The 14,321-nt window shown below is 38.9% G+C and overlaps 1 protein-coding gene across 3 annotated transcripts in view; it reads right to left on the reverse strand.

The window, feature by feature from the left end:
• Positions 1 to 14,321, reverse strand: part of KDM4C (lysine demethylase 4C) — a 284,733-nt gene that overhangs the window by 103,013 nt on the left and 167,399 nt on the right. The gene's annotated exons all lie outside the window — the stretch shown is intronic.

Consider the following 14,321-nt stretch of genomic DNA (forward strand, 5'->3'; position numbering starts at 1 on the left):
GAGACCCAAGGAGATAGTTTTAGAGTAAGAGCAAAAGTGTGACTGTTCTGCAATGTGACGTTCTTAACTGACATGGAAGCTATAAAGTGTTTTAATACTATGAAACTGTACCTGTATGTTCTGTATCATTTAGTCCTATTTCCAAAATACACAAATAGCTCTGCAAGCCTCCACACATACATTTGGAGTTGTAAATCAATTCAGTTTGACTCCTATGTTGTTCTTCTTTGTTTGGATCTCAGAAAAGCATAAAACAAGCAAACCTGAGTACAATTATCTTAGGTTTCTCTTTGAGCTTTGTGAAACCTAAGTTCAAATTATTTATTATTTACATTGAATTTCAGCACTGATTTCAAAATCATTTAATGAGACATTTTATTTCAAGATACTGATTGAGGAAAAAGGGTAAAAATTCCAAACAAACAGGTTTCCGTAGGGAAGTGTTGATACACTATTGACATGTTCAATGAGCTCATGAATGATATCTTTGACCCAAATGCACACTGCCCAAGAGAAGATAGAAATGGCAGATGCAGCCCTGATGGACATGGAGATCTTTAATGTTGAATCAGATCATTTGTCCTCTGGATTCCTTAGGGAATCCTCCCATCTTTGGCATAGACAGCAGACAACACCAGAGCTGAAACTGGAGCATCCACAAGGGGGACCTGAAGTTTCTGTGATATCGGATGGGGAAGGTTGTAAAATTTCTTAACTGTCATGGAATTGGGTCTAGTAGTTGCATGCTTAGTCCATTCCTCATTGGTCACTCTCATAAAGTCATCTGGGAAGGGAACATCTATATTGTTAGAATTTGGTTTTAGAAAGGATTCCTTCTTCCCTTGGGGGAAGGAAGGGTCCATAGGCTTGGCTGAATCAGGGCAGCCTGAGAGTTCCAAGGTTCTAATGGTCTTTTTTAAGAGGATGGAAAAATCATCAGGCTGAAATAGTCTGACAGAATTGCAAACAGATTGGGAGGTATCCTCCTCTTCTTGGAAGAGTTCTCCCTTTTTCTTTTCACTCAATTCTCAAAGATAATGGCACTGGAATTACACCTTCAAGTTCCTTCAGTATTCTTGGATGCAGCTCTGGATACTTGAATTCATTTAGAGTAGCTAGGTATTCCTTTACTATCTCTTTAGCCAGTGGCATCACTTGAGGAGGTGCAGTGGTGCGGACCTCACAGAGTGACACCCCAGTGGGGAATAACACCTGATGTGGCACTACACCCTGAGGGGAGCAGACAGCTGCCTTCCAGGTCCTGAACAGCCATGGCCATGTGGGACACAGAAGGCTGAGAGCACCCCCCCCCCCGCAACCCTCCTGCTGTGGCACCATTTTATGCAATGCAGCAGCAAGGTGGGGGGAATGCCCTTTTGACCTTGCCCCAGAAGCCCTGTCCCTGGAATCCCCACCTCAGCTGACACCTCAGGCAGGGATGTCAAGAAATGCAACATGGGATATGCAGTTATAGAAATAAAATACGTATGTGAGAAGCAAAATGACTAAGCATGTATAGACAGAGAAATCACACAGGTGTAAAAGGTGATCTAATTTGGAAGTCTTGGGATGCCACTATCTTTACCTATTCTGTGCTGTAGTTCTCTTACTGTATTGTTTATTCTATTTTCATCATTTACAGCACTGTTTTCCTTTTCAGAGAAGACTGAGGCAACATTTAAAAGTTTGGCCTTCTCTCTGCCCCTTGTTAGTATTTCAACATCTTCCCTACACAGAGGGCCTACTGTTTCCTTATTCCTTGGATCCCATCCCAGCAGAAAGGTGGGGTATAAATGTATAATATAAATAAATTGTGCTTCCTTTCATTCAAAACATACCCCCAACAAGCCTTTTTTATTATTTTTAACCTTTCTAGTGAGGCTAAACTCATTCTTACTTTATCTTTTCTCAACTTTCCCCTATAAGTATTGGCTGTTTGTTTGTACTCCTCTTTGATGGTTTCCCACTTCTTCCATTTCTTACATAAGTCTCTTTTGAAGCCCAGCTCATCTGAAACTTCTTTGTACATCCACCCTGCTTTGTTTAGATATTTCCTCTTTTTCTTCATCACTGGAATTGTTTGCAACTGTACTTTCAAGTGTACTCAAGTGCAAAGATATATAATTGAACAGCGAAGTCAGCATTGTCCACACCATAACATTTCAGATTTTTATGTATGTCTGTGAGTGCCGTACAGTGAAGAAAGCTGATAGAAAGAAATCAACCCATTTCAAATGGGGTATTAGAGAAATTTACCACCTTGGCCTTTTTAAAAAACTGAAGGATGAAACAGACCTCCTTCAGGCGGCTTGGTAGTGCAGCATTTATATGCCGCATGCTTCCACACCTCCCTGAAGCCTCCTGGAAGTTGGGCAGCCACGGAGACATGGGCAGATTCAAGACACTGCGGCAGCACAGCACACCACCAGAGAGTCTGGAAGCTGGGTTTGGGCTGCAGCAAGGCAGGAAAAGCTGCCCTTTCCCTGGCTGAAAAAAGAGCAGATCTTTTCCATTCCTTTTTTGGGCCAGCTTCAAAACAGATTGGGACAGCAACATGTATTCGCCACAGTGTCGATCTGTCTTCAGAAGGGGAGGCTTCAAGCTGCCCCTTCCGCCAGTCTGTTTTGCCCCTTGTATACAGAAATTTAAATATATCCTCATTTTTTAAGCAAATGTGGCTCTTGATGTATGACTGTGAGTATTCCCTGCCCTAATCTGTGCATCTATACCCTGCTGAGCCTGCAAGTTTGATCTATGACATTTTGTGCATAACCTTTTGGGAGACCTAGCCTACTGATTCTGCATTACAAAATCTTCTGGACCTTTTTGTCCTAAGTCTTTTTATTGATGGACCCAGTACTTGATACTATTTATTTGATAAACCTAATACTTGATACTCCATGGAATTACTCTCAACAATATTACAGTACTGCATCAAGAGTTATTTATTTTAATAAAATCTTTATCAAAAACTAACACAATTTTCCAAGATGTGAGCATCTGAATTCTCAGTTTGTCTTATTGAAAACACAATGTGCTAAAAATTTCCCAAAGCTACGTAGAACTCTTCACCTGTTTGCTAGTGCCAGATCAAAACGATGAAAAACCCACTAATTTCAGTTTTGCAAATTATCTCATCAATATAAATGAGTTCTATTTTAAGCCTTGCCTATTTGTAAGCTTGTACTTAATTTTCCTAAAAAGAATGCACAAACATGCAGAGAAAAATATAACTCAAAATGGAAATTAAGGTACTCTAATCAAAACACTGCCTACACACAACTTTTTATTTCTAACATGTTCACAAGGGTCTATCATTATACATGTGTGCATGTACATGACTAACATAAAACTAACATAGTGATCAGTTGAAACAGAAACCTAAAGCCGCTCTGAGAGCCTTTAGGGCTGAAGGGCGGAGTATAAATACTGTAAATAAAATAAATAATAAATAAAATCAACAAGATTACTCACAGCGCTATTTCTCTAAGGAAAACAACATCCATGTGCAACTTTAATGTTCACTTTTTGTATGTTTTAGCTGTACTGTTCTTTAAACTGTAAACTGCCCTGAGTCCTGATTTTGGAGAAAAGCAGGAGATAAATACAGTGGCCCCTCAGTATCCACAGATTTCAGCATCCACAGATTAAAAAGAAGAAACATTTTAGTTTGGGGTTTGTTTTTTACCTGAGATTGATGGCAGCCAGGCTGAGAATCAGCCTCAAGGCAGGAAGGGAGGTTGGTGCAGAAAGAGTTAAGAACCAAAGACACATTATTCTTGCTTCTGCAGTGATTTGGCTCTGAAGGGGGCAGATGGAGTGCTCCCAGGAAGAAGGAAGAATGTGGGCATGGTGCTTGGGGTTAACTTCTGGGTCACTTGTTAACTCCTTGAAATCCAACCTTGCCACCTCCCTCTTGGCATACTGAAATCCCCCACCCCATATCTGCTCAAAATCAAGCTCTGGGAGCTGGGCTTTGCTGGTGCTGCCTTCCAGCCTTTCATTCCCCACCCCTGTGTCTTCCTGAAATCAATCCTATAAAGAGATTAACTTCTGTCTCTCTTGTTAACTCCTTGGAATTGACAACAGTGCTGAATGAGCATTGACAGCTGGAAGCAGGTAAATTTCTACAAAGTTCCAGGAGAGCCACATCTCTCAGGAAGGTACCTGAAAGACCCATACCTCTCCTAGAGTTGCCTAGAGTGACTGTGAATTTGTCAGCTAGGAACAAATTAGCCAAAATGGTGTTTTACAAATCTCTGTGATATAACAATCAGCTGTATATGTGTGAAAGGTATGTCTTCCACAAAATTGGACGTGCTCATCAATTAGTGAAGGTTCTACCACATCCCTTCTAATAGGGCCAAGCAAAGGTTCAAGCAATCTTTGTTGAATCAATAGTATGGAAGCATTTTCTTGTCATTAGGGTTTTTTCTTAATGCATTCTTATTCCCATTTCAAAATTTTTATCTGCATTTACCAGAGTTTTTGTGCCTTTCTAATCATTTTTTAATCATTTGAAAATGTTTGCAAAACTTGGTTTTTGCACAAAATCCAGTTTTTTGTCTTGTTTTCTATGAAAATGAAATTTCTAAGAAGGGGATCCAAAATGTAAAAAGAAAATTGTGTTAGTGTACCATTTTCTCAGTAATTTGGACACCCATTTCTGTTCAAAACAAGAAAATCAGCAAATACCATTACATCCCTGGTCAGTACTGATAAAGAATCCATGACTGTACTCTAAATAGAGGCAAGCACAATATTTCACTCCCAACACCTCTGACATCAAGCTTAGAAGATTTAAAAATGTCTGGCTGTATTACAGTGGTTTATATCACTGGTGAGGTGGGGATCCGCAAGGCCTTGTCTTCTGTGAGAACTGCCACAATTGGAAGGAATATAGGCAAGCCACTATATAAATGACATGCTGCGAAGAAGTGAGATACTATATAACTTGTTTGGGCTGATACAGAACCTGTGGTCATGCAGCAACAAAAGGGAGGCATGAAGGTTTCAGAACATATGAGGCTGAAACAGGTCAGTAAGTGACTGATATGTAGGGGCCTTACTAGGGGGTACAGGCCACACTTGGTGACACTGTAGAGGGGTGTGAGACACCCAAACATCAGCCCTTGGCCAGAAACGGGCTGTGCTGTTCTCTCCTGTGCCTTTAAAACCCTGGAACTCAGTGAAAGAGAAGGCATGAAGGTGGGTTTTTTGTTTGTTTGTTTGTTTTGTTTTTTAGATTTTGGATTTAGAAACCATAAAATTGGAGCATGGATGGCTATGGTAATACCAAATTATTTAATGAATTTAATTTACACGGCATAAGGAAACCATTATTAAGTGTTTGCAACAAATATATAAAAAAAATTTTTTTTACTATAAGATTCCAAAATGGACATCCACCCAGGAAGCTTTCCATAAAAAAGAATATTCACTTAAAACAACTTGGATCAGATATGATGATATTATAACAAGAACTCAGGAGGGGTATAACATCAAATCAAGAGAAGCAATCCGAGACAACCAGCAAATAAATTGGCTGCACTATTTGCAAATTCAACAAGATTTTTTTTTAATATTTTATTTACTAAGTTTACATTCTTCCAACATAATAGCAGTATCATATATCATCCGGTTACCAATCTAATATAAATTAGACTTATTCGTAGAATTTTCCCCAATACATCTAAAAATGTTTTTGTGCTCATGAAAAAGATATTTTTATACTTCCCGTTGCTAAACAGGTGTTAAATAGTGTTTCACTGCTTCCAAATCCTTTTTGCATTTAATCATATCTTGTTTATTTATTAATGCTGTTAATCTATATAGTTCTTTCATTGCAAGTATTTCATTTAGCCATGTCTCTATATATGGAGTAAAAGGTAATTTATGTTGGAAGAATGTAAACTTTGTAAATAAAATATTCCAAAAAAAAAAATTCAACAAGATTTCAAAAAAAGATGTGGAAACAACTGGAATAGAAAATGAAATGAAAGATTTCGACAAAATTATAAAAGAAGGTAATAAACAATAGATTAAGAAGATTTATAAAATACTAATCAAGATAGAAAGAAGCGAAGAAACCATCAAAACCAATATGGTAAAATGGATGACAAATATTGGACCTACAATACCTTGTCAAGCTGGGAAAAGGTGTGGAAGAATGACTTAAAATTTACAAGATGTAACAACTTGAAAGAAAACTACTATAAAATCTTCTTCCGATGGTATATGTACCCCACAAGACTAGCCAAGATAGAAAAACATAACAAAATGAAATGTAATGACAAAATGGGCACCCTATACCACATGTGGTGGTACTGTAAAAAAATTAAAAAACATTGAGGAAATATACATAAAGATATAAAAGAAACACTGCAGAAAAATATTCCACTAAAACCAGAACTGTTCTTATTAAATATAACAGATGTCATTGAAGATAAACTGAACCATGAGGAAATAAGTGTGATTCTATACATTGATTACAGCTGCCAGAATGATATATGCAAGACACTGGAGGACTGAATTATACCAACAAGAGATGAATGGATAGTGAAATTAAATGAATTAGCAATTATGGATAACCTGGCCATGTATGTTAACAGGAAAAGTACCCAACAATACGAGGGGAAATAGAAGGAAGTTTCAAAATTATGAAAAAAAGGATAGGCAGAACTGACCTAAACTTACAAACATTTTGGAATGAATATGTTTACATACATAGACATATACAGCATGGGAAGCAACTGAATTAGTAGGATAAGTTTTGAATAAATGTTAAAATGGAAGGTAAACACAATTATGTATGAACTAGAGATAGTAAAGATAATGTTTGAACATACAATTTGCCTTTGATTTTTATGTTACATTAAAACTCAATAAAAATAATAGAAAGAAAGAGAAGGCATGAGTAAAGCGAGGCTCAGAGAAAGGAAAGACATAAGGTTTTTTTTTAATTTACTCTTTTCAAATTTTCTTTAAAACTATCACATCTTACCAAAATTTCACTTTAGCCACATGAAACTATATAAATGTAAATATATTCAGGCTATGTGCAAGATATTGCAATTTAAATGGAGCCCTGGTGGCGCAGTGGTTAAATGCCTGTACTGCAACCATTCACTCGAAACCACAAGGTTGCGAGTTCAAGACCAGCTAAAGGGCCCAAGCTCGACTCAGGCTTGCATCCTTCCGAGGTCGCTAAAATGAGTACCCAGACTGTTGGGGGCAAATTAACTTACTTGCTAATTAGCGTACTTGCTGTTCACCACTATGATCTTTGGAATAGCGGTATATAAATAAAACAAATTAAATTAATTAAATTAAATTAAAGGTATAATTTTAATTTTTGTAGTTGCTTATGTCACAACTATTGCCATTAGATTCAATGATATATGGAAATTACAATTTACAAGTAACATTAGTACAAAAAGCATTATTAGGCATTCTGTATAATGTGGGAGGAGGTCTATGGGGGAGGGGGGTAACACCATGAGTTACCACACTGGGTGATGCCAACCCTAGTGATGTTACTGCCTGTATGTTTATATAAAGGAAAATGGAAATCTTTTGTTTTCAAAGTGCTGCAGCCACAACTGTCATTACTACAAAAACACTCAAGTGGCTGTCAAAAGTTTAAAGGGTAAAACTGAGAACTGGAATAAGTTTTTTCTCAGTGTGAAATTTTTTTTCTCTATCAGGAATTGATGGTCACATGAAGATAGACATCTTCTAAGACATCGTCTAAGTTTATTATGGCAAACTAGTCTCCCCAATATAGCAAAAGAAGGATGTTAGTTAAGGTGACCAAGTGTGTCATGGTGATGAAACTGCTGAAATCTTTCAAATCCAGGACAGGTTCTAACCTATCTGGGAACAATGAAATACTGAAAACAAAAAACTTCTTCCTTGCTAAATTGTTGAGTGAAGTTTTACTGTACTTTTCAAAAGTACCTTGCCAGTCTTTTAATCAATATGACAATGATGTGGAAAATCCTTGCTGATGGTAAATGATGGAAAGAACACATTTGTTCTGTGCTTATGGAGTGCTAATCTGGAAACTGGTGATATGTGAGTGTGATATCAACCCAATGTAGTGTCATGAAGCATGCACCCAATGTCACTACACCACACTATTTATAAAGGTTGTCACACTGTTAAAATAAATCTTACCTGATTAATTGTATGTGGTTTTAGGGAATCCATTTGGCTCATCGTTACAGAAATTTGTAACATTGTAGAAATTTGTATGAAAGAAAAATAACAGTTCTAAATTTTAGATTAAATACATATATATCAAAGTAGGCATCATCCAAAAAGAAGAAGAAAGAAGTTGTTTCCCTTCTGTAACTGGTGCAGGAAGCGATGGCTCCATTAACACAGTATTTACCAATCACCATTTTAAAGGTCTCCTGTCCTGACCCATTACGCAGTTTAGTAAATCAAAATGTTTTAGCCAATTAAATTAATCAACTAAATATTGCAACCCTAAATCATTATTATTATTTTAATGAGTTTTAATCAATAAAAGCAAACACCCATTGCCTGATTGTGCTGCTTGCTTGCCAGTATATCTCACTAGCTTTCTCTACGTTTCAGCATGTGCAAAATAGCCAGAATTCAGGAAGTTCTTCTTTCTGCTTTAAAGCACAAAGTACAGCAGAGACTCTAGGGTCCTAGCAATGAGTGACAAGATAGTGACAGGTTCATTCCCAGGTTCTTTCCTCTACATCTATTTGGAAAGATGATGGTGGGGGCATGATTAAGGTCCCTGAAGAAGGGGTTGCAGTGGAAAGTAAGAGAAAAGATAGCCCCTGAGTCTATACAAGTACACATTGTGTTCTTACGAGAATAAGCTACCAGGACTCTGAAAAAAGCTGAACGATATACCGGGGGGGGGGGGGGGGGCAGTTAGAGGATAAATCTAGTTGATAAAGGACCAGGGTGAGGTACATTGACCTTAAAGGACTGAAATAGCTTTTTAAAAAGCCAGTGTAGTCCTTTAGTCTAAAGAGTTGCAAAGCTACCACGGGGGGAGAAAGAAGGTGTAGCCAATTGGAATTCTGTGTCATGCCTCAGATATAGTTTCTCTCTTAGTGCTACCACTTTCCAGTTTTCACTGGGTATTCCAAGACATTAATTTCAATATAGTCACACACTTATGAAACACTTATACAGTGCACATTAGTGTCAATAATCTGTTAAGGAAAATTATTGCAGCTAAAACACAAAGGTAAAATACAGATATATCTTAGTTAACAAAGCCTCTGACAGTGGTTGCTACCACACTGTAGAATTAATGCAGTTTGAAAATGCTTTAACTGTCATGGCTCTATCCTATGGAACCCTGGGATTTGTAGCCTACTGTGGCACCGGAGTAATGAAAGCTAGAATCCCTACCTATTAATGTGCATTTTGGAACTTGAGTAAATGTGTAAGAGAATCCTTCTCCTGTTGTTGTTGTTTTAAATCTTACAATAAAATACTTGTAGCTCAATAGGCTTCCACACAAAATAAATAAAATTTATACAATGCTTCAATACATTCAAAGCACTTCACATAGGTTATCAAATGGTAATCCTAAGGAAGACCATGTGAATCAGTACTATTATCTTCATGTTGGGAATGAGGCTGAGAAAAGTGACTAAGGGCCAATGCAGACCAGCACAATACGCCAGCATCCCAGTGGTGTGGGGGCATGGTGTACGCACGATGCACACCCTGATGATGCTCTGAAGCTGGTGTCATGCCACCCCGCTGCCCACATGGGGGCAGGTTTTGGGTGCTCCAGCGGCACAGCATTTAGACACTGCAGGAGTACCAAAAAGCCATGGCAGCGGCAGAAAAGCCGGTGGTTTTCTGACACAAAAAGGAACTGCATTTTGTCACTTCTTTTTTTGCCAGAGGAACGCCGGAGTGGGGTCGCAGCATGCAGTTGCCCCAGCGCCTACTTGGCTTTCTCAGGGGCAGCATGATAGCACCCTTTTGAGGCTGTATGCTTTTCCCCTTACTTGAAGCCACCATTGAATTCTTGATAGAAGTCATATTTAGATTATGATTATGAAGATATTAGATGCTCAATCTCAATGCTACCACATTACTGGGTAAAATTAGAAATAATTATTTACACATACAGTGGGCCTTTGGTATCCACTGGGATTTGGTTCCAGGCCCCCCTGTGGAAACCAAAATCCATGGATGCTCAAGTCCCATTAAATACAATGTCACAGTAAAATGATGTCCCTTATATAAAATGGAAAACTCAAATTTTGCTTTGTGGAATTTATTTATTAATTAATATTTTCAAGCCAAGGATGGTTGAATCTGTGGATGAAGAATCTGTGGATAAGAATGTCTGCCTGTATATATCATTTTAATGACACAAACATCTTTGCAGAAACATTAAAAATACTTTCAAGCAGATACTGTATTATATGTTGACATATACAGTCAACAAAATATCATCTGAACTATTTGCAAAAAGAGCTGTTACAAGCATTTACTGAAATAATGTGGCAGATGCATGCAAAATGCTACACTACAATAGTTTCCTACCTCTAATTGTAACATTTATTTTGCTAGTCATGTACAGAACCATTTCTAGTATCTTTAATACAGTAGCATCTGCTTCTTTCCAACTTGAGTATAATTTCAGCCCTGGGAAGCATTATCTATGTCTAATGTGTATACAGTGGTGTCATTCAGCCACTTCACACCAGTTTGTTGGAACTAGTAGTTAAAATTGTTGAAAGATGCAGAGGCTAAAAGAGGCCAAGAGGGTAGGCTAAAAGAGGAGCCAGGAATAGCAAAAGCAGGGGAGAGGGGTAAGAGACCAGAGTTGACAAGGAGGACTGAGAGGCAAAAGGGTCAGAGGAAAGGGAAGGACTGTATCCTCTAGAGCTGTGAAGACAATTCTGGAATGAGGATGAACCAAGAGTTCCACCATCCAGCTTGGCTGCTGCTGTGGGGTTGGAGGAAACACCAGCCACAGGTGAAGATGGGGAAGAGCAACATCACCAGTTTCTCATATCGCCGCAAGGAGACAGCAAACATTGGTTGTTAATTATTTGAAATGACAACACTGTGTGAATATATCCCTGAAACCTGTAAGCCAAACCTGCTAAGGCCCCTCCCTCACTAAAGTCCTGCTTCTCTGAGAAGATAACTCAGCTCTGTTTGACCTGTTACTGCCTGAGCATGAAGAGATATGCTCCTAAACCTTGAGATTCCTTCAAAGCACTCCCAATACTTTGAGAGAACAGTTCTGTCAGCTTTGCTGACAGGAGGAGTGAGTGCACAGAATAGCTGTCTGAATAGGAAGATGTTGCTGAAAGGCATTCCCCAGAGGACCAGTCAGTCCTACCTTAGTAGGAAAAGAGAAGGCTGACCAAAGGCAGGTCCTGACAATCCTGCGACTTCAAAGTGTTCCTTGTGTCTTGAAGGAGCAAATCATTTAGGTCTTAGGTTGCTCTAAATAGGGCTTGATGAATTGTTTATTTATTTTATATCCCACTTGTCTCTGGGGATGGGACCTGGGATAGAATAAATCCCATTTAATGGAAAGGGGTGTTGCTTTAATAGGAAACACTCATTAGGGTCATATGGGATGAAATGATTTATTACTAGAACAAAATTGCCCTCATTACTGGGAAATGAATCAGTAACATTCTGTGTGGTGTTTTGACCTCTCACAGACTTTTGGAAATGGCTGCCTTCTGCCATATATGGACCAAAATAGACCGCCCCTTTGCGCCACCTTCCGGGCAGCTTGGGAGTGCAGTGTTTCCATGGTGCACACTTTCAAGCTGCCCAGAAGCCGCCCAGCCATTTACACAGCATGGCTTCATAACGCTCCGGTGGTCCGACATTTACACGCCACATGCCGGCAGAGAGTCATGAAGCCGGTTTCTGGCCACAGTGCGGACAGAAAAGCCAGGTTTTGTCACCCAAAAAGGAGCACTCCTTTTTCGGGTGGCTTCAAGGTGGATTGGAGTGTGCAGATGCCGCTGCCCCAATCCAGCTTCAGAAGAGGTGGCTTCAAGCCGCCCCTACAACCCATCTATTTCACCCCCAAGGTGCCCTGGTGCTTGATAGTTGGTGTAGCAACCTGAAAGACTGAGACTGAGGACCACAGATGCCATCATGGGGGTGTATGAAGGAAGGGGCTGCTGTATTTGCTATTACCTTGGACCTCTTCCCTCAGAGGTCTTGCTCTTTACAGGACAGAAGCCCTCACTCAGAAGACACTGACCTCCACCCAGCAGAAGTACCTGGCCTAACTGAGCTATAAAAACGGGACTTTGAGGGAGGCCTTACCAAACTACACCTAGCAGAGAGACTGAAGACCACAGAGACCATGAGGGGGCTGTAGGAAGAAAGAGGCTGCTGTGTTTCCTACTACCTTGGATATCTGCTTTCCTCAGTGGTCTAGCTCTTTGCAGTACAGTCGGTCCTTCTTATACAGGGATTTTTTATACACGGATTCAAGCATACACGGTTTGAAAATGTTCCAAAAAAGTATAAATTTACCTTGATGTTCCATTTTTTATTAGGGACACCATTTTGCTATGTCATTATACTTAATGGGACTTGAGCATACACGGATTTTGTTATACACGGGGGATCTTGGAACCAAACCCCAGCGTATAACAAGGGTCCACTGTACTGAAGCTTTGATTCAGCAGGCATTCCTGTTTGCACTTGAACTGGGTATAGAGGGCAAAGGTTTGTCCTTTTGCTGGACAGAGACAACAGTCTGTTACTTGCATTACCTCCTCAGTCCCAGAGGGAAAGAGGCAGGCCAGCTCCAACAGGCCTAGCCTAGATTAAGAAAGAGAGCCCTCCCTCCAGTCTATCTGCCATGGTCCAGGCCTCCGAGGGAGAGAAGAACCACTGGGCCTGATGCTCCTTCCCCACTGCCATTCCCTTCTCCTTTTGTGTCATGTTTATTTAGATTGTAAGCCTGAGGGCAGGGAACCATTTAATTAACCATTTGTAAGCCGCTCTGAAAGCTTTTGTGGCTTAGGAGTGAGATATAAATAAGTCAAATAAATAGGTCTTTCCTTGCTTTAGTACTCCGTCTGTACAATGGGCCCACTTGTGTCCATGAATTATATATCCCAGGCTTTAGCTGCTAAGGCTTCTAATATCTTTTCATATCCAAACAGATAAAAAGGTCTTTAAAGGAGTTTTATTTCCACCACTGTTTTTATTGCTGTCCAATGTCAGCTAGTGATCTAAATTTTATTGTTAGTCCCCACAGGAATAGACCCACTGAATTAAAGGAATTTGCATAAGTGTTGTTTTAACAAATCACCATTGATTCAGTAGCTCTACTCCAGCTGGAACTAACAAAAGATTTTAGGCCAGAATATTATATCTACAGTGTGGTTGTTTTTTAAGTTTATAAAAGTCAGCCTGAAATTTGTTGTAATCATAAGAGAGAGTATATATTAAGTAAATTAAAATAGTGGTCAGTATATCTGAACAACTCTTGCAGACAGAGAACACATCCTTCCAGCTATCCCTTATCTTGTTCATCTGGCAATGAAAAAAGCTACCATGACTACCAATTTCCGATTGTGGCAGTGATATATTTTCTTGGTGGGCAGTGTGGGTAATTGCAGTAATTTCCCTAACTTGCACCAAGTTTTTAGGCAGAACAATAACTTTATTTATAAAGTCAGGTTTTCAGACAAGAGCACCTATAACTCAAAACTAAGTGGAATTCAAAGTGTAGAGGCACTTCCAATGGAAGAACTTCCTTTCACAGGAAAGAGAACTTTAGGTCCTATTCCTCTGCTAAAATTTCAACATTGTGCAATGTGTCCTTTTAAAAGAAATAGTTTGCACCTTTCACACTTTGTCATAATTAATTGAAATGAAATGAACAAGGCTTTCAGAGTTTTAAAACTGTACAGTAACTGAAACTTACTTTAATTACTTTCTTTTGTCTCATAAAATATAATCCTTTTTTTTAAAAAAAGAAAGAGCTTTTGTACATTTTTTAATCTATCACTGCCTGAGCATTTTAAGCCAAACTACCAGGCACAAAAAAGTAAGTTATACTAAAATCAGTGAGGTTGTTTTTTTTAAGAAACGACTGCTGAGTTAGAACGCATATTTACACAAAAAACAGCAACCTCAAATTAAATTGGTAGGAAAACTGTGGATGTTACAGATCAGACCCTGTGAACAATGAACAGGAATTATCACAAATCAAATTACTTAGCATTTCTAATGAATTTGCTAATTTAATTACAATATTTATATCAGCAGAAGTGAATATATGACTGCTGCCTTGTATTTAAGCCCAG

This window comes from Sceloporus occidentalis, unplaced genomic scaffold (genome assembly GCF_023333645.1).
Source record: "Sceloporus occidentalis isolate IW3139 unplaced genomic scaffold, rSceOcc1.0.p SCAF_1, whole genome shotgun sequence".
Classification (NCBI taxonomy): domain Eukaryota; kingdom Metazoa; phylum Chordata; class Lepidosauria; order Squamata; family Phrynosomatidae; genus Sceloporus; species Sceloporus occidentalis.